At 44.9% G+C, this 23,671-nt stretch overlaps 1 protein-coding gene across 1 annotated transcript in view; it reads right to left on the bottom strand.

Annotated features, from left to right (window-relative positions):
- The window catches only part of syt1a (synaptotagmin Ia), a 634,808-nt gene extending 627,589 nt beyond the window's left edge, over positions 1 to 7,219 (bottom strand). The window contains exon 1 of the mRNA XM_072269450.1: positions 7,115 to 7,219. The gene's annotated coding sequence lies outside the window, so the exon portion shown is untranslated. The remainder of the gene's footprint in view (positions 1 to 7,114) is intronic.
- Positions 7,220 to 23,671: the final 16,452 nt, after the last annotated feature.

Genomic DNA, 23,671 nt, shown 5'->3' with positions numbered 1-23,671 from the left:
GTCTCATTGTATAAAATATTCATCCTTACTTCTCAGAATCAGGTTTATTATCACTGATATTTGCTGTTTTACAGCAGTATTACAGTACAATACACAAAATATAATAAATTATAATATGAATATACAAATTCTTATTGTAATTTATGATATTGTAATGCACTGTATATATATTGCATTACAATGTTCTTAATGTTATATATATATAATAATTAACACATATATAATTGTAACATTGTAATGTACATCAGATTAATAAGGGCGCCACTGTGGCATAGCAGTTAGCGCTTGGGGTACCCGAGTTCAGAGTTCAGTTCCGGCACCATCTGTAAGGAGTCTGTACGTCTTCCCCTGAATGCGTGGGCTTCCTCTGGGTGCTCCGGTTTCCTCCCACATTCCGAGGCTGTACAGGTTAGTCGGCTCATTGTAAATTGTCCAGTGATCAGGCTGGCATTAAATAGTTGCGTTGCTGGGCGGTGTGGCTCATTGGAGCCGGAAGGGCCTGTTTCACACACTATCTCTAAATAAATAAAATATAATGATGTATAATATATAGCCAAATAGTGCAAAAAGAGAGCAAAAACCGTGAGGCTTCATGGACCGTTCAGAAATCTGATGGGGGAGGGAAAGAAGCCGTTCCTAAAACATTGAGTGTGTCTTCAGGCTCCTGTACCTCCTTCCTGATGGTGGTAATGAGAAGAGGCCATGTGCTGGGTGGTGGGGGGAGGTCCTCAATGAAGGATGGAGCATTGCCTTTTGAAGATGTCCACAATCCTGGGAACGTAATGGAGCTGGCAGGGTTTGCAACCCTCTTCCTGCCTCAGCTAGAGCAGTAGATGTGGTCGTGTGATTTCAAGCTAGCAGGTGGAACAACATTTATTGTTGATACGCAGTAACAGAATGTCTTCTCCCTTCTCCCTTCTTAGTCCTGTTTCTCCTGTTTGTTAACTACATCTGACGTTCACCTCAACTGCATCACCCTGCGACAAGAATTTCTCCCAATACTGGATATAATGTTGTCCAGCCACACAATCACCCTGTCCGAGAATGCTGAGGAAGTGTCTCCACTTCCTCAGCATGACCGTCACCAGTTTTTTACAGTGGCACCATTGAAAGCATCCTTTCTGGCTTGCTATGGTAACTGGTCTGCCCAAAACCACAAGAAACCAGAGAGAGCTCGATGTGTCACGGAGACATTATCAAAAACCCCTCCCACCCTGGTCATTCACTCTTCTCCCCCTTGCCATCAGACAGATGATACAAAAGACTGAAAGCACTTACCTCCAGGCTCAACGACAGCTTCTATTCTGCTGTTATAGGACTCCCTGAATGATAAAAGGCTTTTGACTCCATAACGTACCTTGACATGGTTCTTGTACCATGTTGCCTGCCTACACTGCCTTTTTTCTGTAGCTGTAACATTACCTTCTCCATTCAGTCATTACTTTTCGCCGGTCCTGCTTTGATACACTGTTATAATGAAATGATCTATATGGATGGCATGCCAAACAACGCTTTTGACTGTACCTTAGTACATGTGGCAATAACAAACAAATTTACCAAACTTGCATCTTTATTATCAAAGCATCTGGTTATGGTCTCACACACACGTGACTGGAAATGTCTTCATTTATTCAAATCCTTTAATTAGCTTAGCATACAATGCCTATCTACCAGGTCCAATCCATCATGTCAATCCTTAGTCTTGTTCGTTCTAAAAGATAACACAGGCTGTCAAATCTTTCCTGACCAGGGAGAGCATCAGTCTGTTCCAATCGTTCTCTTGAATCGTTCCCTGCGTATTACCTGGAATCAAAAGTACCTCTCAGGCAACTGAATCCACCCTCACATTTAGCCAGAGACAACAGAGGTTTATTCTACATAGAACATACAGCACAGGAATCGGCCCTCTGACCCATGATGTTGTGCTGAACTAATTAAAATGGTAAATAAACGCCTAATGTCTAACTAAACATCACTTCTGCCTACACAATGTCTATATCCCTCCATTTGCTGCCCATTTTTGTGCCTATAAATGCCTCTATTGTATTTGCCTCTACAACCACCCCTGTCAGTACATTCTCCAGGCACCCTTGCCTCCCTGTATCACAGAGTTGCTTTGCACGCCTCCTTTGAACTTGCCCTCTCATCTTAAGTACGTTCCCTTTAGCATTAGACATCTCAAAGTTCAAAGTATATCTTGTATATGTCACCATATGACAATCATTTTCTCGCAGGCATTCACATTTCTACCCTGGAAAGAGATACCAGCTATCTACTCTATCTGTGCTCTCATAATCTTACAGACTTCTATCACATTTCCCCTCAGGCTGACAGTCCAGAGTAAACAGCCCAAGCTGTACCTTTCTCGATTGTTCATATCCTCGAATCCTGACAGAATCCCACCTGGATGACGTGACAGCGTAGCAGTCAGTGCAATCGCTTTACAGTGCCAGCGATCACTGATTAGGGTTCGATTCCCGCTGCTGCTTGTATGGAGTTTCTATGTTCACCAGGTGACTGCATGGGTTTCCTTCCAAATTCCAAAGAGATATGGCCATGTTTAGTGAGCTGTTGGCAAGTTATGTTAGCACTGGAAGTGTGACAAATCTTGCGAGCTGCCCCCAGCACATCACAAACAACGATGCAAATGACGCATCCCATTATATGTTTTGATATTTCTATATATACACACGTGACAAAGCTAATCTTTGTCTTTATACTCTTCTGCACCCATTCCAGAGCCTCCACATCCTCTTCCCCAAAAGGGACAAGAAGAATTAAATGCAGTTGTGGAGTACATCCAAAATATTTTACTTCCCTTTAATAATAAATGGACCATCTCACTTGTCCATTGCTCTCTCCAGCTTAGGAGATACCAATCACCATACCCATCAATCCACTCAGCCCTCATCGAGCCCACCTTATCCAGCCAATGTTCATCTTTAAAGGATGTTGAAATGAAGATTAATTTTCAGCCTTTCAGAACCTCTAAAGTCAATGGTGCATATTGAAGAAAAAATGTAGAAAATTCAATAATAAATTTGTGCACACCAGTTCCCACAACAAAGGTGGGAGACCCTGTATCCTGTTTACAGCACAATACAGGCCCTTCAGCCCACAATGTTGTGCTGGCATTTTAACCTACTCTAAGATCAATCTAAACCCTCCCTCCCACATAACCTTCCAATTTTATCATTTGTGTGTCTAATGTTTTAATGTTGCCTTATTTTAATACTACTGGTGGGTGTTTGGATGGCTGACAGTGGTAGTGATAGAGGCAGATGCACTAGGGACATTCAAGAAACTCGGATAGGTGCAACATTGTAGGCCAAAGGGCCAGTACTGTGCTATAATGCTCTGTTCTATGACAGATAAACATTTAGGCCCAGGACGTCTCTAAAAGTAACTGGGTTTTTTGAAAACCCAATCACAGGCAGAAACAAGGCTGTAGCTAAACAAGTCATCACGTCATTCCAAGTAAAGGAACATCACTAGACTTCTTTGTTTTGAACCAGAGCGTTTGATGGCTCTGGGCCTATACTCACTGCTGTTTAGAAGAATGAAGGGGGAATCTCACTGAAACCTGTTGAATACTGAAGAGCCTAGGCCAGGGGTTCCCAACCTTCATGCCATGAACCAATACCAATTTCAATACAAATTCCAAGTTGTATATGGATACACGCTTTGATAATAAATGAACCTTGCACCTTGATACCATTAAGCAAGAGGTCCATGGACCCCAGGGTGGGAATCTCTGGCCTAGATAGACTGGACATGGAGAGGCTATTTACTGTAGTATGTGAATCTAGGACCAGAAGGCATAGTCTCAGAATACAAGAATGTCCCATTAGAACAGAGATGAGGAGGCATTTCTTCAGCCAGAGAGTAATGAATATCTGTGGAGACCAAGTCATTGGATATATTTAAGGCAGAGGCTGATAGGTACTTGACTGGTAAGAGCATCATAGGTTATGGAGAGAAGGCAGGAGAACGGGGTTGAGAGGGATAATAAATCAGCTATGTTGGAATGGCAGAGAGGACTCGATGGGCTGAATGGCCTAATTCTGTTCCCACGTTTTATGGCCTTCAAGTCTCAGGAATGAGCAAAATCCTGAATCCTTTGACATGAAGTGAGAACAAATTAACGGAACTAAATGAGATGAGTAAAACCTAGTATTATTTCAAGAGCAAATATTTGATTGGAGCAGTTGACAGTGAAATATTGTTGGAAGATAAATGGAAATAATAACCAAAAGGAAAGCATTTAGATAAATCGTACTTTAACATTCCTCTGATAACTGCACACAGCAACAACTGAAGGAAATGCACAAATGAATCACCGGCTCATGGCAATCCCTATGCAAGGTGCAAACTATCCAGCGAGAACACTGAAACAGGTTCACCGTTTCAGTTTAAGGAATATTCTGCATTTACAAGGGTTGAAATGTTTCACATCAGAGGGTGTGCTTTTAAAGTGAGAGGGGCAATTTCAAAGGAGATGTTAGGGCAAGGTTTTCTTTATAAAGACAGAGAGTAGTGGGTGCCTGGAATGCCCTGTATGGGGTTGTGGTAGAGGCTGACACATCAGGGAATTTTAAATAGACACATGAATGTGAGAAAAATGAAAGGATATGGACATTGTGTAGGCAGAAGAAATTAGCTTATTTGGCCATTTGGTTACTAATTTAATCAGTTCAGCATAACATTATGGGCCAAAGGTCCTGTTCCTGTGCTTAACAGTTCTATGTTCTATAACATACAACTAGGAGTACTTCAGACAGGAGGCATTTACATGGTACATCATAATCAAATAAGCAGTGTTTGTTTCTCAGGGAACTACTATGACTACAATCCAAAGAGATAGGACTGAGCCAAGCACCTGTTTGACATCCGACCAATTTGGAATCTATATTCATCACTGCAGAGCAAACACACTCAGAGGCCACTTTATTAGGTACACCTGATCATTAATGCAAACATCTAATCAGCCAATCATGTGGCAGCAACTCAATGCTTCAAAGCACGCAGACGTGGCCAAGAGGTTCAGTTGTTGTTCAGACCAAACATCAGAATGGGGAAGAATTGTGATCTAAGTGACTTTGACAGTGGAATGATTGTTGATGCCAGATGGGGTGGTTTGAGTATCTCAGAAACAGCCGATCTTCTGGGATTTTCACACATAACAGTCTCTAGAGTTTACAGAGAGTGGAGTGAAAAAAACAAACAAACAAACGTACAGTGGGCTGCAGTTCTGTGGGCAAAAATGCCTTGTTAATGAGAGAGGTCAGAGGAGAATGCTCAGACTGGTTCAAGCTGACAGGAAGGCGACAGTGACTCAAATAACGTCGCGTTACAACAGTGGTGTGCAGAAGAGCATTTTTGAACGCACAAGTCTTGAAGTGGATGGGTTACAGCCGCAGAAGACCTTGAACATATCCTCAGTGGCCACTTTATTAGGTACAAGAGGTACCAAATGATGTGGCTACTGAGCGTACACACGATGTTTACAACCGTCCTTCCAGATGCCCGGTTCTTCCTAAAATGGGAGCGACAGAATCTACTCTGTGCTTGCATTGTCGAAGGTAGAGCCAAGCATTTTGTGGAGAACTCCAGGCGGGCAGAAGAAGCCTCTCCGACTTCGCTTCCAAGTGACAAAACTGCATCTAACCCCGACTCCCTATTCTTAATCTCTTTATAGTGGGAGGGGTAGTTTAGTCTTCGTAAATCCCTTTAGTATGCACCCCCAGCCTCTGTAAACTCTGATCAAATTACCCTCAGACCTCCGTGACTGAGAGTGGGTGGAATCTGAACTCAGATTTTAACTCTAAGCCATTCGAGTTGTCATCAATTGGGGAATCGCGAAGGGGGGCCAGAAACCTGGACTCTCTCGCTCTCCCCACCAGCTCACCATCTCACCTCTCTCGTCCTCTCCCGGGTCGGACTGGTGAGGTTGGATCATCACCTGCCAGCCTTCTGCGGGATATTCCGGCGCAGTTAACGCTTAGCACGCCCACCCACACACACATACACAAACACGGCCTTGGCTTCTCCCCGGAATTTAATACAGTTTTTTATCTTCCTGATGAAAGTTTGAAGTTAAGATCTTATCCTACTTTATTTAACTTTTCTCTTTTATTCTGCGAGACCCCCGCTAGGACGGGCTCACATTATACGGGTCAGAGTCTGGCCAGCGTTGGGCCATCAGTACGGCCATGAGAGACACTGGACTAAGTGAGAATGAGCTACCCAATCTTTCTCCAATTGTGCCCCGATGACCACAGAGGAAAGAGACTTCCAGATCAGGGAACTTCCCGCACGCTCGCCGTCGATCCAGCCCATTGATTCTGCATTGAAAAGCTTCACCGATCGTGCACGGTTTGGGAGCAAAGACGTCTCCCACGGCAGAGGCGAACTGTACCCACGATCTCCATGGGCACTTTAAGGCAGTATTTGTCACCACCCTATCTCCCTCTTCAAGAGCTCCGATGCCATGGATGTGACTGTAAAGGAAAGATGTATCTCGTAAGATGGAGAGGGTCTCTCCCCTCATACGTCTCCTATTTGCCGATTATCGCTAGCCCGGGAAAATATTTTCCAGCAAGCTCCCCGCTCTGGCCCGTACCAAAGAGAAAGGTGAGTCACAACCGGAGACTTGTCTCTTCAAATGACCTGCTTGCAGGGCAGAAGCAACGGCTACTCATTCTCAACCAGAAATATTCCAACTCAAACTCGGGGAAGGATGCATGATCTCCTCCCCGACCCCCAGCACTACCCTCCTCCTCCTCCTGAGTGGTCGGGGGAGACGGCGTCCTCCGATCCGCCTCATGACCGGAGTCAGCTACAACTTTGTACCGTCAGCTTCCACCCTTCGTAGAGTCTCAAACACACACGGGGGAGTGACACCGGACATAATGCATCCAGCGGTATCTTGACTTGAATTGGACAATTCTCCCTCTCTCTTTCTCATCCACAACACACACACACACGCACGCACACACACACACACAGCACAAACAGGGTTCCGATAAAGGGATCCGGAGGCGCCCGGAATATGCTTTAACAAACTGCATCTTCCCAGCACCGAAGGCAGCACATTAAGAACACAGGCTCTTACCTGTAATAATGCCCCCGCTTTATTAAACGGTCTGCCCGCGGGTTCTCGGGGAAGCAGATGAAAGAACCGCACGCTTCACCTGGCCAGGGCAGTGGCTGGCGGTGCCTCCACTATAACTGAGTTCAGTATCCTCCTGACAAGAAGCGAATGGCTTTATAGGGAGCGCGGGGAGGGAGGGGACCACACAGCGCCGGTACACTGCAGTTCCCCGCTCACCCTCCAGTGAGGGAGCGCTGCATCACCGGCTCCTCCTGTCTGATTGGACACGGGCAGGGCGCTGCTTGGCATAGAATAGATCATTCAGCGGCGATGAGCCGGCAGAGGGGTTTGCTCGTCCTTCCCCAGCCCCACGTTTCAGAGTTCCTGCAAGTGACATTCAGAGGGATGTCTGCGTTCATGCCAGCCTCTCGTCGGTAGGGGAGAACTTCCTATAGATGGGATCGTGTGTGTGTGTGTGTGTGTGTGTGCGCGCGCGTGTGTGTGAGTGCGTGTGTGAGTGTGTGTGTGTGTGTGTGTGTGTGATGTAAAAGCGTGTGAGTGTGGACGTGTGTAGATGGAGTGGTTGTCAGTGTGTGTGTGTCTGTGTGTGTTCGTATTTGTACGTTAGTGTATGAATGTTGGTAGCTGAGATGTGTGTAAGTGTATTTGTATATTGTGAATGTGTGTCGACAGTGTGTGTATGTGTTAGTATATGAGTGTGCTTCTGAGTGTGTGTTGTGTATGGATGTGTGTGGATGTTGCTGAGTGTGTGAGTAAAATTAGGTATGTGAGTTTCTGTGTGTCTGTAAGTGTGTGTGTGAGAGTGAGTACAGAGTGCACTCACAAACACACACACACACACTTCCTCACTCACTCACAACACAATGTCACTCACTCACACACACACACACACAATTCCTTTCCCAGGATCTTGACACCATCAGAAGTAACCCCAGGAGGAGGCCAGTTGGCCCCTTGCCCCTCCCTTATGTTCAATAATACCACAGCTGAACTCCAACGTCATTTTCCTCTACAACCCCAGTCCACATAATAATATCCAAAAACAATTGATCCCCTTCATTCAACCCACTCCCTCTGATTCTAGACACCCCGTCAGGCTAAAAATCCATCTACTCTGTCAGTGAAATCACCTCGGAGCCTCCTCAGCTCTCAGCATTGGTAATTGGTCTAATACTGACACATGTATAAAGATACAGTGAAAAACACAAGAGATTCTGCAGATGCCGGAAATCCAGAGCAACACACACAACATTCTTGAGAAACTCAGCATCTATGGAGAGGAATAAGCAATTGATGTTTTGGGCCAAAATCAGTGTTGCCATGCCTGTGATGCCAACATAGCATACCCACAACTTACTAACCTTAACCCATACAGTACGTCTGGATTTCCATATAGTACGTCTTTGGATTGTGGGAGGAAACTGGATCACCAGGGGAAACACAGGAAGCACGTACAGCAGCATGAATGGAAGACTAGCTGCTGCTGCTGCGGTAAATCATTACATCACCATGCCACCCCATGTTATCAGCATTATCTACAACTTCATAAAATGTTAGTTAGGCCATGGCTGGAGTACCATATGTGCAGTTCTGGTTGATACACTGTAAAGAGAATGTCATTGTACTGGGGAGAGTGCAGACCCCCACCACCCAGGACATGCCCTCTCCTCAATGTTACCATCAGGAGACGAAAGATACACACTCAACATTTTAGAAACAGCTTCCTCCCCTCCACCGTCAGATTCCTGAACAGACAATGAATCCATGACCACTATTTCACTATTATTGTTCTCTTTTTGTACTACTTTTTTATGTTTTAATATTTCATACTTCAGTCATATTTCATATAAATGCTTAGTGCCAATGACGATCTGGCTGATTTTACGTGATAATCAGCATGGGCTTGATGGGCCAAGGGGTCTAATTGTGTGCTATGTAACTCTGTAACTTCTCCACAATTGCTGCCTTGATCTGTGGTGACGGCGGGCAATTGTACAGTAGATGTTACCTACTCTATGCAGATTCTACAGATGTACCATGGAGAGCATTCTACATCACCATCTGGTTTAGAGGCGTCACTGCACAGGATTGTAAAAAGCTGCAGAAGATTGTAAACTCAGCCAGCCCCACCATGGGCACTAGGCCACCCAACATTCAGGACACTTGCAAAGGCGATGCCTCAAAAAGGTGGCATCCATCATTAAGGACCCCATCACCCAGGACATGCCCTCTTCTCATTGCTACCATCAAGGAGAAGGTACAGGAGCCTGAATGCACACACTCATCAAAACTGCAATAGCTTCTTCCCTCCACCATCAAATTTCTGAATGGACAATGAATCCACAAACACTACCTCAGTAATTTTCCTCTCTTTTTGCACTACATATTTAATTATATATTATATATATATATATATATATATAGTAATGTATAGTTTTTTATTATTATGTATTGCAATGTACTGCTGCTACAAAGCAACAAATTTCACAACATATACTAAACCTGATACATGTGACAACAATAAACCAATTTCAGTACAATATCAATACCAATAGAACTAATCTTAAATTCCACTAATCCATTGGACTGATCAATGGTGCAATATAGCAAAAGCTTCGGCACTTAACACACAGCAGTCCTTGGATACAAGATGATAGGAGGCAAAGGTAAAGTGAACAGCCAGAGACTTGTTCCCAGTGCGGAAATGGCTAATATAAGGGGGCATAATTTTAAAGTGATTACAGGAAAGTATAGTGGGATGTCAGATGGAAGTTTTTTACACAGAGAGTGGTGGATGCATGGAACACCCTGCCAAGGGTGGTGATAGAGGCAGATTAGAGACATTTAAGAAATTCTCAGCAAAGCACATGGTTAATTGCACAATGGAGGACTATGTGGGAGGGAAGGGTTAGATTGATCTTGGAGTAGGTTAAAAGGTTAGCATAAGATCATGGGCTCAAGGCCCTGTACTGTGCTGTGGTGTTCTATGTTCTAGCTCAGTGCACTGTGTAATGATTTGATCCGTATGAACAATGTAAAGACAAGCTTTTCACTGTATCTTTGTACATGTGACAATAATAAACCATTACCAATACCGATAGCCAGAGTACCAACTTAAATTTCATTAAACTGCTAGAGTGATCAATGCTCAAATTTCAAAGCTCAAAGTAAATTTAAAAGCGAACTACGTATATGTCAGCATGTACTACCCTGAGATGCATTTTCTTGCAGGAATTCACAGTAGAACCTAGATATACAATAGAATTAAAGAAAAACTACACAAAGAGTGACCAACGACCAATGTGCAAAAAAGACAAACTGCAAATACAAAATGTAATAATAAATACATGTACTCAGAGATAAATAACAAACAAGCAAACAAATAAATAAATATTGCAATGCAGCTAAGGTTTTGGCACTGCCATACAGCAAAGTCCCATTAACGGTAGTCCCATCAGATAATTCATGATGTTTCTGTGGTTGATTGAGGTACCAAAATTGGCTTCAGGCTTTGCTTAAAGTAGCAGCATGAACCCCTAACTTCCACCTGAAAGAGCAGATGCAACTTTGGTTTAACACCTCATCCAAAAGAGAGTATTCCTGACACCGCACCACTCCATCAGTATGACACTGGTTGGAGTCTGGTGCACAAGTCCATTTGAGTGTGGTAGACTCCCAAACTTCTAACTCAATACCAACATTATCACCCAATGAGTCATGGTTCCACCAGCCCTGTTGATAGTGAAAATTTTAACTCATGATAGACCCCCACAATAGGAACTCAATTATGGAGAAGGATTGAGTAGATCATAGAGTCATAAAGTAATAGAGCAAACAGCCCACCTTCTTTTTGCTGAACTATTATTCAGTCTAGTCCTTTAGACCCACACCCAGAACATACTGTAGCCGTCTGTACCTCTCTCATTCATGTACTTATCCAAACTTCTCTTAAATGGCGAGATTATGATGGTACCTAAGAAGACCATGATAGCCTACCTCAATGACTATCATCCAAAAGCACTTAAAGGTTTAGGGGTTCAATTTTTATTGTCAAAGTATGCATGTATAATACAACTCTGATATTCATCTTCTCCAGACAGCCATGAAATACAAAAAAACACATGGGAGTCATTGAAAGAGAAGATATCAACCCCCTCCCTGCACAAAAAGGAAAAAGAAATAAAATTCACAAACTCCAAACCCTCCAACCCCTCCCTCACAAAAAACAGTGGCAATAACATCAAACCCCCAAACCCCTCCCTCGCAAAAAAACTGACAATAACATCAAACCCCCAAACCCCTCCCTCACAAAAAAACTGACAATAACATCAAACCCCCAAACCCCTCCCTCACAAAAAAACAGTGACAATAACACCAAACCCCAAACCCCTCCCTCACAAAAAAACAGTGACAATAACATCAAACCCCCAAACCCCTCCTTCACAAAAAAACTGACAATAACATCAAACCCCCCAAACCCCTCCGTCACAGAAAAGAACAGTGTCTATAGCATCAAACCCCCTACCCCTCTCTCATAGACAAAAATTAACAGATCCTCCCACACAGAAAAACCAAAAAGATAAAGTGCTTTGAGAAGTTGGTGGTGAAACATATTAATTCTTGCCAAAGGAGCAACTTGGATCTACTCCAATTTGCCTACCGTCACCCCAAGTGGATCTGGCCCAGTCTATCCTGGGTAAAGCCCTCCCGACCATTGAGTACATCTACACAAAGTGTGGTTGCAGGAAAGCAGCATCCGTCATCAACGACACCTGCCATCCAGACCATGATCTCTTACAGCAGGTAGAAGGTACAGGAGCCTCAGGACTCACATCACCAGGTTCAGGAACAGTTATTACCCCTCAACCAACAAGGTCTTGAACCAGAGGGGGTAACTTCAATCAACTTCGATCATCCCATCACCTAACTGTTCCTGCAACCTACGGACTTACTTTCAAGGCACATGTTTTCATGTTCTCAATAGTTATTGTTTATTTATTATTATTATTATTACTATTTCTATTCTCTTTCTTTTTTATATTTGCACATTCTGTTTCTTTAGAACACTGGTTGTTCTCTGTCCTGTTGGGTGTGGTCTTTCATTGATACTATTGTTTTCCTTGTATTTACAATGATTGCCCGCAAGAGAACGAATCTCAGGGCTGTATATAGTGACATATATGTACTTTGATAATAAATTTGAAACCATCCACCATTTTGGCTGGCAGCTTGCACCACCCTCTGAGTGAAAAGGTTTCCCTTCAGGTTCCCCCTAAATATTTCACCTTTGACCCTTAACCTATGACTTCCAGCTCTAGTCTCACCCAATCTCAGTGTAAAAGCCTGCTTGCATTTACCCAATCTATACCCCTCATAATTTTGAGTACCGCTATCAAATCTCCCCTCATTCTCCTACGCTCCAGGGGATAAAGTCCAAACCTATTAAACCTTTCTCTATAACTCAGGTCCTCAAATCCCAGCAACGTCCTTGTAGATTTCCTCTGTACTCTTTCCAGCTTATGGATCCTTCCTGTAGACAGGTGACCAGGACAAAAGGTTGGACTTTTTTCATTGCATGCAGGAAGCTGAGGGGTGATCATGAGGACTATGAGGGATGAGGGAGTACAAGGGTATGGGGGAACTGAAAGTGGCATGGTACTGTTGTGGTCAGTGTAGTGCTTCACAGCACCAGTGACTAGAGTCCAGTTCACACCATTGTCTGCAAGGAGTTTGTACATTCTCCCCAAGACTACGTGGGCTTCCTCTAGGAGATCTGACTTCCTCTCACAATCCAAAGATATATGAGTTATTAAGCTGTGTTGACACCAGGAGTGTGGGAACAGTTGCGGGCTGCACATCCTTGGACCATGTTGATAGCTGACACAACAGATCTACAACAGGTGCCATCTCATTGGCTCTTCACACAACTCTGGAACATCTGGACAGCAAAGGTGCATTCATCAGGATGTTCTTTATTGATTACAGATCAGCATTTAGTACCATCATCCCCTCAGAACGAATCAGTAAACTCCAAGACCTGGGCCTCAGTACGTCCTTCCGCAATTAGATCCCGGATTTCCTCACTTGCAGACCGCAGTCAGTTTGGATTTGCAAAAACTTTTCCTCCACCATCTCCATCAGTACAGGAGCACCACGGGGATGTGTGCTTAGCCCCCTGCTCTACTTTCTTTAAACTTATGACAGTGTGGCTAAGTACAGCTCCGACACCTTATTCAAGTTTGCTGACGACATCACTGTTGTGGGCCGTATCAAAGGGGGTGATGAATCAGCATACAGGAGGGAGATTGAAAATTTGGCTGAGTGGTGTAATAACAACAACCTCTCACTCAATGTCAACAAGACTAAAGAACTGATTGAAGACTTCAGGGGAGGGAAACCAGAGGCCCGTGAGCCAGTACTCATCAGAGATGGAGAGGGTCTGTAACTTTAAATTTCTGGCTGTCACTATCTAAGAGGAACTGTCCTGGACCCATCATATAAATAAAATTGCAAACAAAGCATAACAGCACCTCTATTTCCTCAGGAGTCTGTGGAGGTTTGGCATGTCATCAAAAACCTTGGCAATCTTCTATAGATATGTGATGGAAAGTGTGCTGACTGGCTGCACTACAGCTGGTCTGGGAAAACCAAAGACTTTAAGCGGAAAATCCTACAAAAAGTAGTGGATTTGGTCCAATACATCATGGGTAAAGCCCTCCCCACCATTGAGCACATCTACATGAAATGTTGCCATAGAAAAGCAGCATCCGTCATCAAAGATCCTCAGCACCCAGGCCATGCTCTTTTCTCACTGCTGCCATCTGGTGGAAGGTGCAGGAGCCTCAGCACTCGCACCACCAGGTTCAAGAACAGTCACTACCCTTCAACCATCAGGCTCTGAACAAAAGGGGATAGCTATACTCATTCTATTGCTGGTGTTCCCACAACCATTGGTCTCACTTTAAAGACTCGTTATTTTGTTATTTCATGCTCTCGTTATTTTTTGTTCTTTATTTGTATTTGCATTTGAACAATTTGTTGTTCCTTGATCCTGTTTACAGTTACTATTCTATAGATTTGCTCAGTATGCCTGCAGAAATGTATCTCAGAGTTGTATGTGGTGACATGTATGTACTCCGATAATAAATTTGAGGTTGAATTTTGAGCTTTGGAACAATGCATTTCACTGTATGCTTCGATGTACATGTGACATGAAGCTGGTCTTTAATCTTGTATTTTATTTTTATTTAGAGATTGAGTATGGTTACAGAGCCTGCGCCACCCAATTACACATTGTGACCTATTAACCCCTACATCTTTGGAATGTGGAGGAAACCGTAGCACCCGGAGAAGACCCACATGGTCATGGGGAGAATGTACAAACTCCTTACAGAGAACAGTGGCAATTGAATCTATATTGCTGGTTCTGTAATAATGATACGCTAACTGCTATGTGAGGTGCCACCCCGGGGGGGGGGAGGAAATCATGAGGGGCATAGATAAGGTGAACGTGCACAGACTTTCCAAGAGTTGGAGAATCAAAAACTTGAGGGCATAGGTTTAGGGTGAGAGCAGAGAGTTTTAGTAGGAACCTGAATAATTTTTCACCCAGAGTGTGCTTAATGTAGAACAAGATACCTCAAGTGACTGAGGCAGGTCCAGAATGTCGACTCTTTACTCTTTTCCATGGATGCTGCCTGGCCTGCTGAGTTCCTCCAACATTTTGTGTGTGCTGCTAACAATGGACACCTTGGTTGGCATGGACCAGTTGGGTTGAAGAGCCTGTTTCCATACCTCTTTAGGAGCTGACAGGAGAAGTTGTTGCAGATGGTCAAAGCATACTTCTGCCAGTCTTCAATGAAACGGAAACCATCTTGTTATACAACGATGTTATTAACTCTGCCTTCTAAAGCCAACTTCTCTCCCCAATCTCAATGACACAAGTGTTGTTTTGAGCTAAAAATTTCTTTCCTTGGCGCAGAACTACTGTCGATTTTCTAACTCATTAGGAAATAAAATAGATCAAAGGAAGCTTTAGAGTATGAGCAGTGGATTAGTTGTAAATGGGGACGGCTGCAGTTCGGGGGCTGTGGATGTTTGCATATTTACTCTGAGAGCCATGGGGAAACAAACCGGCTCCCCTCGGAATTATCAGAGAGCAGGAACCAGAGCCGTGAACTCCATCTGCTGCTACACATGCCTGCAGTATAACTGCTGGGGAGATTATGTAACAGTTCTTAAACAAAAGCATACACGCACATTTTTATGTATATGCATGTCCACAACATTCATGTGTAGAAACACAGGTGCACATTCGTGCAAACACGTACTGTACATACACAGATACACACATACATCCACACACATGCATGCACACACTCCCACGCCCACAGGCATATATGCAATCACATGTACACAAACATGCACACATGCACACACCCATGTGAAAACCCACAACATACACGCAGACATTCACACACGCACACACACACACACACACACATATATATACAAACAGACACACACCCACACCAATGCACGTGCAATTGCTAATCAGTCTATTATAAATTATAAGATTATTGTGAAGTGTTTGCTATTTTGAGACATCCATTTATTAATAACTGCTGATGAATTCTCAGTCTGGGATTTGCAAGGATGTTGCGTCATGTGATTCTGGGCAAAAGAACAGGGTTTCACTCATGCAGCAAGTGCCTGATCAAGTCCACATAGCCCTCACTAATGCACCCATGAAGGACAATAGGGAACTTGCGAAAATGGCTGATAGTCTACACTCAGCTGAGCAGTGATGCATCATTCCAACTTTCCCTACCTCTACAAACTCAGTCAGCAAAGCCCCCAATATAAGGATGCCCGCAGCTGTGAAACAGGTGACACCGAGCCTGTGTTTTTACCACAGGCAATTTAATATGGATTCCAGACAGCACTGACCACTTTGCAGCTTCAACAGTGCCAGCACATCAGGATGTCAGAGGTGTGTGAACACCATGGGTTCCAGCTGCCAGGGTCGTCTACTGTTCATTACGGACACCCTTTCAGGGTGATGCGTCCTGTCTGACACGGGTGCTCAAGTGAGGGTGCTGCCAGAATCGACTATTGATGAGAAGGCAAAGAGTGAGAAAACCTGACTGGAGGCCGCCAATGACAGCAGGATCCAGACTTACAGGACATGAAGGATGGCATTTAGCCTTCCCAGTAAGTTCCCCACAACGACTCTGGCAAGCGCATGGACAACCACATGTGAGTTTACTTGGCTACCGGGAAAACTCCCAGACCTCACCAAGCCCACATTCTCCACCACAGACACAAAACACGGGATCGAGCACCACATTCCTACAATTGGCCCACCAGTCCATGCCTGCACTAACATGAAAAGACTCGGCATTGTACACCAGTCAATAGCCCCTGGGCTTGGCCCCTCCATATGGTCCCTAAATCCAATGGTGGTTGTCGCCCATGTGGTGATTACAGATGCTCTAACGAGGGCACCAGCCCTGATCATTACCCGGTCCCACTCATCCAAGACTTTTCAGCACATTTAGCCAGAAAGTTATTGTTTTTCCAAGGTCGCTCTACTTAGAGGCTAACATCAGGTACCCGTGTGCTTGGAGGACATTCCCAAATCAGCTGCGATAACCCATTTTGGCCTCTTTGATTTCCTGTGCATGCCACTTGGGCTAAAAAAAGCAGCAGAGACTTTCCAACAGCTGATGGACTCTGTATTAAAAGACATAGATTTTCTTTTTGTTTACCTGGATAACATACTTGTCGGCAGTGTATCCAAATCCGAACACGTGTCACATCTCCAGACACTTTTTGCGTGCTTAAGCCAACACTGGTTTATTATTAACCCTGCTAAATGCCAGTTAAGGTGTCAACCATCGACTTTCTTGGCTAGTGCATCTCTGCAGAAGGTGCAAAACCCCTCCCATTAAAATTAGCTGTGATTATGGATTTCGCACTGGCCCACACTACTAAAAAACTACAGGAGATTTTAGGCATGGTGAATTATTCTATCACCGCTTCATTCCGTGAGCTGCTGAATGTGTGCTTCCCCTGTATAGTGCACTTAAAGACAATACCCTAATCACATGCTTGACTGGTCAGGGGACATGACCAGGGCATTTGATGATTCCAAACAAGCTCTTTCCAACGAGACCCTACTGGTGCACCCGTTCCCCAATGCACCTATAGCCATTACTACTGACGCCTCAGACTATGCTGTGCGTGAACATTTGCTCGGAGGCGTGTGTCAACCTTCTTCAGCCGACAGTTCCGTCCCCCCAAAAGGAGGTACAGCACATCTGGCTGTGAGCTTCTCAGTCTCTATCTGGCTGCCTGACATTTTTGTTTGCTTCTGGAGGGCCGCCATTTCGTTGACCACAAACCCCTCATGCATGTAATGGCCAAAGTATCTGACCCTTGTTCTGCACAGGAACAATACCACCAGGCCTACATATCAGAGTACACAACTGATACACAACATATCAAGGGGAAAAATAATGCTGTGGCTGATTGCCTCTCATGGCCAGCCGGTGAGGCCGTACACAGAGGGGTTGACTATGCCAGCATGGCAGCAGACCAAACTACTGACCCAGAGGTCCAAGCTTACCAAGCAGCAGTCACTGGCATGTGGTTGGCTAACATTAAGTTCAGGGAAGCTGTGGTTTCTCTCCTGTGTGATGTCTCAACAGGTCACCTTTGTCCCATAGTGCCGGCAAACTGGAGATGGAATGATCTTAGCTCCATACATGACCTCTTGCATCCGGGCCGCAAGGCCTCACAGAAACTGGTTGTGCTAAAGTTTGTGTTGCACAGCTTTAGAAAGGACGTGTGTGATTGGACTGCAATTTGTGTGGAGGGCCAGCGGGCAAAAATTAATCATCATGTTCAGGCGCCATTGGCACCATTTGCAGTCCCTGAACGATGGTTTGACCATGTCAATGTGGACCTGGTTGGTCCTTTCCCCCCTCCCATGGTTTCATGCCTCTCCTTATCATGGTGGACCGTACCACCAGGTAGCCAAGGTCACCCCTCTGGCATCAATAAAGGCAGCAGACGTGTCTCAGGTGTTCATCAGAACCTGGGTTGCTCATTTTGGCACCTCAGCTGATATTTCCTCTGACCACAGTCCCCAATTCATTTCAGACCTCTGGGCCATGATGGCCCAGAACCTCAGCGTTAGGCTACATCACACCATGTCATATCACTCACAGTCCAATGGCCTATGTAATTGTTTTTACCGCTCCTTAAAGGCTGCTTTGACGGCTTCTCTGATGGATGAGTGTTGACATGATCACATCTTGTGGGTTCTGCTGGGGCTCAGAACAGCTCCAAAAGACGACCTGCAGTCGCCTGTGGCTGAGTTGGTATACAGGCAGTCATTAAGACTGCCAGATGATCTTATTCCTGATGCCATGACTCTAAAGCATCTGGTCGGCCTCTCAGCAGTATTCCACCCTCTTCAGTAAATTCAATTCCTTTGCACCTATTCCTACTCCCACCATGGCATACAACACCCTTGGGTTCCTGTTGACCTACATTCTGCCTTGTTTGTTTTTGTCTACCATGATGCACACCAACATCCCCTTAGGCCCCCTTACAGTGGTCTTTTCGGCATTTTGGAATGGAGAAAAAAAGACTTTTATTATAGATAAGAAGGGTAAACCCAAATGTATTTTGGACAATTGCCTTAAACTGGCCTACCGAGATTTGGAGAACTTCACTACCATGATTCTGCTGTCACGACATGACCATAAGCATGTCAACACACCTCTGGATGAGCCAGAGGCACCTGCTATTCCTCCACCCATGGAACACTGGACCCGAGCTCCAGACAAGCTCACCATGTCAGTTTTAGTCAATCCTGGGGGAGGGCTGTATAGGGTAATACAGAAACGTACATGATTCACAACCACTGACATTGAGTCAATCCTGGGGGAGGGCTGTGTAGGGTAATACAGAAACATACATGATTCACAACCACTGACATTGAGTCAGGGTTCACTTTAAGAGGCTGATCTTAAATGATAACGTAATCATGTAAAGTTCTTTTACCGTGTTTGGAGTACAATAAATGTTATTTCTTAAACATAAAACCGCTCCATTTTTTTTTGCGAAAACCTACTCTATCACCTTTGATATCAAGGCAACGTGGATAGGAAAGGCTGAGGGGGATATAGGCCAAACGCAGGTAAATGGAGCAACTTAGATGGGAATCTTGGTTGGAATGGACCAGATGGGCTGAAGGGCTTCTTTCCTCTCCATCTGCCCATCACCCACAGACTCCTCCCACTATCCCCTCTCCCACCTTCTCTGTTTACTCATCACCCACACACTTCCCCCATTGTTCCTTCTCCCCCACCTCCCTCTGCCCATCACCCAGAGACTCCTCCCACTGTTCCCCCTCCCCACTTTCTCCACCTGCCCATCACCTACTGACTCCTCCCACTTTCCCCTCCCCCACCTTCTCCATCTGCCCATCACCTGGATTTACTCCTCACTCCTGCCAGATCTTGCTTCACCCCTTCACCCCCACCCCACCTCTTTACTCTGGCAATCATCCCCCTGCCTTTCAATCTAGATGAACCTGAGATATCAACCATTCACTTGGAGTCTTGCTTTCAAGCGAATGCTTTAGAGAGGGTGCAGAGAATTACCAGGATGCTGCCTGGATTAGAGAGCATATTTTCTCAGGATAGTTTGAGTGAGCTAGAGCTTTTCTCTCTAGAACAGGGGTTCCCACCCTGGGGGCGCAGACTCTTTGCTTTATGGTATTGTCCCATGGCACAGGAAAGCTTGGGAACGCCTGCTCTAGAGCGAAGGAGGATGAGAGATGACTTGAAAGAGGTGCGTAAGACGATAAGAGGCATAGATAGGGTTGACAGGCAGAGACTTACCCTGGGCAGAAATGGCTAACACAATAGGGCATAATTCGAAGTTGCTTGGGGGAAGGTATGGGGTGGGGGGGGGGGGGGTTTGTCAGAGGTAGATTTTTTTTAACCAGAGAGCAGTGGGTGTGTAGAATACACTGCCAGGGTTGGTGATAGAGACAGATACGCTTAGCAAATTTAGGAGACTCTTATGCACATGGATGTTAGAAAAATGGAGGGTTACGTGGGAGGGACGGGTTGAAGTGAACTTGAAGTAGGTTAAAAGGTCAGCACAACATTGAGGGCTGAGGCACCTGTACTGTGCTGTGGTCGAAGTTTTCCGTACTATGCAGTTTGCAGTCTCTGTCGTCTCCTATTTCCACGCCCTATTGCTCAAAGACTCAGTAATTCACACCTTCCAAGTAACAAGTGACATCAAGAGGCTTCTGACCGAACTGCACAGACCAGCATTATCTCATATAGATGCGGCCTGGCCTGCTGAGTTCCTCCAGCATTCTGTGCCTGTTGCTTGCATTTTCTCAACGTGTGTTTCCAACAACACAACAACTTTTTCAGAATCAGGTTTATTGTCACTGACATGGATTGTGTTGTTCTGAGGCACCAGTACCTACCGTACAACATAAAAAGACAAAACATTTTATAAATTACAAAAATTAATAAATAGTGCAAAAATAAAGAATGAAAGATGAGGTGATGTTCATAGGCCATTTAGAAACCTGATGCAGAGGGAAGAAGCCGCTTCTGAATCATTGCTTGTGTGGCTTTAGCTTCCTGTACCTCCTCCCTGACGACAGTCACGAGAAAAGGGCACATCCCGAATTGTGAGAGTCCTTAATGATGGAGCCACCACCTCTTGAAGATGTCCTTGCTGGTGAGTATTGTGCCTGTGATGGATAGCACAGGTACCCTGGCTGTGTCTACAACCCTCTGCTGCCTCCTGTGATACTCTGCATTGGAGGGTCCATACCATACTGTGATGCAACCAGTCGGAATGCTTTCTATGGTACATCTGTAGGAATCTGCAAGTTCAGCACAATCCATCACAACTCCACTTGTCCGACCTCCTAAGCATTCACACCTTCACCAGTACAGCACGGCTACAGGGTGCATTACCTACTAATTGCCTTGCAGCGGTTTTCCTAGATTTCTCCGACTGTACGTCCAAACCCAAGAACTATCACACCCAGGAAGCCAAGACAGCACCCTGTGAGTATACTGGAGGAACTTAGCAGGTCAGGCAGCATCTGGCCAAGACACTTCTCTTGGAATTGGTTTGTTATTGCCACATGTACCAAAGTTTGGTGAATAGTTTGTTTTGTATGCTGTTCATAACAGGTCAAATCAGGCAGAACACGGTAAAACAATAAAGTGTAAAAGGGTCAGAGGAAGTGCCGTGCAAGATCATAACAAGTATAAGATGAGTATATGGTGTATAAGATGATGAGAGGCATTAATCGTGTGGATGGTCAGAGGCTTTTTCCCAGGGCTGAAATGGTTGCCACAAGAGGACACAGGTTTAAGGTGCTGGGGAGTAGGTACAGAGGAGATGTCTGGGGTAAGTTTTTTACACAGGGAGTGGTGAGTGCGTGGAATGGGCTGCCGGCAACAGTGGTGGAGGTGGATACGACAGGGTCTTTTAAGGGACTTTTAGATAGGTACATGAAGCTTAGTAAAATAGAGGGCTATAGGTAAGCCTAGTAATTTCTAAGGTAGGGACATATTCGGCACAACTCTGTGGGCGGAAGGGCCTGTATTGTGCTGTAGGTTTTCTATGTTTCTAACAAGGTAGACTGTGAGGTCATACCATACATGGAGTTCTATAACAGTGCGGTAGAAGCTGTTCTTGGGTCTGGTGGGACATGCTTTCAGGCTTTTGTATCTCCTACCTGGCAGGAGAGGGGAGAGGGGAGAGGGGCGAAGGGAGAACGCCCAGGGAATGGTGGCTTTGATTATGCTGGCTGCTTTACTGAGGCAGCCAGAAGTATAGACAAAGTCCATGGAGGGGAGGCAGGTTTCCATGATATACTGAGCTGTGTCCACAACTCTCCGCAGTTTCCTGTGGTCACATGAAGGACAGTTACCGTTCCAAACAGTGATGCATCCAGATGGGATGCTTTCCACAGTGTGCCAGTAAAAATTGGGGAGGGTTGACAGGTGGCAGATATGTAAACTAGCTGCCACAGGAAGAGGTTGAGGCAAGTAAGTTGAACACATTAAAGACAGCTAGTTGGAGTTTACGGAGATATGGTCAACTGCAGGGAAATGGGATTAGCTTGAAATTCGTCCTGGTCAGCATGGGCAGGAATGGACTGAAGGGCCTTTATTCATGCTGTATTACTGTATGATTCTATAACCAGTGAGTATACTGTTGATTTTTCCTCATCACTGAATCTAAATACTAAAGTTACCTCCCCAGTAACACTGGTAAACACCTTCACCACACGGGGTACAGTCTTGAGAACTATCAGCTCCTCTAGGATAACTAGCAACATGTATATCCTAACAATAAATAAATAAACAAAATACACAAAGTACCACAGCAGGCCCTTCAGCCCACTGAGTTCATACTGACCATTAAACACCATTTATATTAACCATCTGCCAGACCTATTCATCTCTTCCTAGATTACTATTAACTTTCCCAGGTCCAACCACTCTCCCTAACCTAAAGAGCAATTTGCCATGCTTGCCTTTGGGATGTGGGAGAAAACCAGAGCACACAGGGAGAAGTGCAAACTCCACGCAAACAATACCTGGGGTCGGGATCGAACCGGGGTCTCTGGAGCTGACAGGCAGTGGCCCTACCAGCTGTGCCACTGTGGCAGGGAAGACACACACACACACACACACACACACACACTCACACACACACTTACACACACACTCACACACACACATACATACATACACACACCCACACACACTCACACACACACACGCTCGCACACACACACTCACACACAAATACATACACACATACTCACATACATACACATACATACATGTACACGCACACTCACACATACACACACACACTCACACACACACACGCTCGCACACACACACACAGACAGACACACACACGCATACACACAGACACACACACATATACACAGACACACACACATACACACATACAGACAGTCACACACAGACACACACAGGCATACGCACATAGACACACACAAACAGACAGACACACACACAGACACACATACATACACACACACACAGACATACACACACACACAAACACATATACACACACACGCACACACACGCATACACACACACTCACATGCACACACACATGCACACACACTCACACACGCACACACACACACATACATGCACGGAAAACACGGAAAGGCACAAACACAGATAAGCACACAGACACTCATATAAGTACAGAAAAATGCAAATACACTAATATGCAAACACAGAAATACACATGTGCAAAACACACACAGACGCGTATATATAGGTATACAATCATACATGTATATAATCTCTCTCTTTTTTCATACACATAAAACACATGCACATACCTCTTCTGTCTTTCTCTCACACTCACACACACACACACACTCACTTGCATAAACATACGTACAGAAACACACACAGTCACTCACTTGCATAACCATAC

The sequence above is a fragment of the Mobula birostris genome, chromosome 9 (genome assembly GCF_030028105.1).
Source record: "Mobula birostris isolate sMobBir1 chromosome 9, sMobBir1.hap1, whole genome shotgun sequence".
In the NCBI taxonomy this organism is placed as follows: domain Eukaryota; kingdom Metazoa; phylum Chordata; class Chondrichthyes; order Myliobatiformes; family Myliobatidae; genus Mobula; species Mobula birostris.
Note: the sequence above shows the minus strand (reverse complement) of the source record. Positions and strands in the feature narration are given on the sequence as shown.